The following is a 2,561-nucleotide window of genomic DNA, read 5'->3' as shown; positions in this document are numbered from 1 at the left end:
GAGTTTGTGTTTGTCCACCCTGTCAATTACCTGAGAATTTTGTAAGTAGTTATCATGTCTCCCCTTACTCTACTGTTTTCCAGGGACGAGAGATTCAACTCATTTAACCTTTCCTCGTAGCTCATACCTCTCAGTTCGCGGACGAGTCTGGTGGTATATCGCTGCATCTTTTCTAACTTTGTCTTGTATTCACCTAGTTGTATTCACCTAGTTGTGTTTGCGGGGGCTGAGGCTTGCTCTTTCAGCCCGCCTCTCAACTGCCAATCAACTGTTTACTAACTACTTTTTTTTCCACACCACACACACACACACACACCAGGAAGCAGCCCGTGACAGCTGACTATCTCCCAGGTACCTATTTACTGCTAGGTAACAGGGGCATTCAGGGTGAAAGAAACTTTGCCCATTTGTTTCTGCTCGTGCGGGAATCGAACCCGCGCCACAGAATTACGGGTCCTGCGCGTTATCCACCAGGCTACGAGGCCCCTTGTGTTTAACTAGGTATGGACTCCAGGCTGGAGCTGCAAATTCCAGGATTGGTCTGTCATATGTGGTATACAGGGTCCTGAACGAATCCTTACGCAAGTTTTTAAAGGCAGTTCTTATGTTGGCCAGCCTGGCATATGCCGCTGATGAAATCCTTTTGATATGGGCCTCTGGGGACAGGTTCGGTGTGATATCAACCCCCTCAGATCGTTCTCTATTCGACTCTTGCAGGATTTCACCTCCCAGATGGTATCTTATGTTCAGCCTTATGCTCCCTTCGCCTATTTTCATTATTTTAAACTTTCCTGAGTTGAAATTATCTTGATGTTATCTTGAGATGATTTCGGGGCTTATTGTCCCCACGGCCCGGTCCACGGCCAGGCCTCCTTTTTGTTATACACCCCCCAGGGAGCAGCTAGTAGTAGCTGTCTAACTTCCAGGTACGTATTTACTGCAAGGTAACAAGGGCATCAGGGTTAAAGAAACATTTTTCCCATTTGTCAAAGCCTCCACCGGGGATCGAACGCGGAACCTCAGGATTACGAAACCGAAGCACTGTCCACCCACATGTCAGGCGCCTAACTTAATACCCATAAGCTTAATAGCCAGCTTAATAGCCATTTTCTAGACCATTCCTCCAATTTGTCCAGGTCATCCTGTAGTCTCCGCCTATCTTCATCTGTCTTGATTCTTCTCATAATTTTTGCATCATCAGCAAACATTGAGAGGAATGAGTCTATACCCTCTGGAAGATCGTTTACATATATATATTAGAAACAGGATGGGTCTAAGTATAGAGCCCTGTCGGACTCCACCGATGACATCTCGCCTCTCTGATGTCTTCCCCTCACAGTTATTCGCTGTTTCCTGCTGCTTGGATGCTCCCCTTATACACTGTAGCACTTTACCTATTACTCCAGCCTGTTTCTCCAACTTTTGTAACAGCCTTTTATTGGGTACTATTTCAAAGGCTTTCCATAAGTCCAAGAAAATGCAGTTTGCGCACCCTTTTCTTTCTTGCCTAATTTTGTGCTTGGTCATAGAATTCTACTAAAACTGTGAGGCATGATTTACCATCTCTGAACCCATGCTGGTGGTGTGTACAAAGCTATTTGCCTCCAGAACTGGCCTGTAGTTCAGTGACTCTTGCCTGTCACCCTTTTGTATATTGGGATTACATTAGCTGTGCAACCTGTCCTCTTAAAAAGAACGTTGCTTTTGGCCGTTTGCCCGTATGGCCGAATATGGACGTAATTTGAAAATACAAAAAAAAATGTAAATAAATTTTGATTTTTTTCAACAACGGTAAGTTAAGGGTCCTCTGATAGGTTAGGTGGGCAGGAAATTCTCATAAAGTTTCAAAACGGTATGAAAAACGTTAAAGGAAAGTTTCCGCTTCTAAGCTTGCCGAGTAAACCGGACGACTCAAACAGAAAACGGAACAGTACGTCACTTTTGTGAGTCGATTTCATTTCAAATTACGTCCAAATTTGGCCATAGCGCGCATACGAGCGAAAAGTGACGGTATTTTTAAGAGGATGGGTTGATCTTCCAGCTTTTCCATAGGTCTCCAGTGTTTCCAGTGTAGGTCTCTGTTTCCAGTGACCTTTTAAACACCATAGAGAGTGGCACACTTAGCTAGTGCTTCTGCACCTATTTTCAGTATCCACGGTGAGATTCTGGTAGGGCTAAGGGCCGAGCCGGCCGAGAACGACTGTGTTACTAACATGGCAAGCCACCCCTAACTTTCCTCCTTCATATCAAAAGCTCAAAAAACAAAATATTAATTTCAATTCATACGCTACCTAAATATATACACTATACAATATTCTCCACAAGAGAGTACATATCAAAACTCAATGTATACATGAATATATCACGATATATGCTAACACCATAATGAAGTCATCAATATTGCACCTGGCAATACAGGATGGAGATGGTTCACCAAGGTTGGGGGGGGGGGGATGGGTTATGGGGAGGGGTAGGTATGGGAGGATTTCCAGCAGTTACAGATCGACCTATTGTTTACGACTTAGATGACAGTATATTAGTTAGACATACTTTAAGTGTGC

The sequence above is a fragment of the Procambarus clarkii genome, chromosome 33, assembly GCF_040958095.1.
Source record: "Procambarus clarkii isolate CNS0578487 chromosome 33, FALCON_Pclarkii_2.0, whole genome shotgun sequence".
NCBI classification, from domain to species: Eukaryota; Metazoa; Arthropoda; class Malacostraca; order Decapoda; family Cambaridae; genus Procambarus; species Procambarus clarkii.
This window is presented reverse-complemented; position numbering follows the sequence as displayed.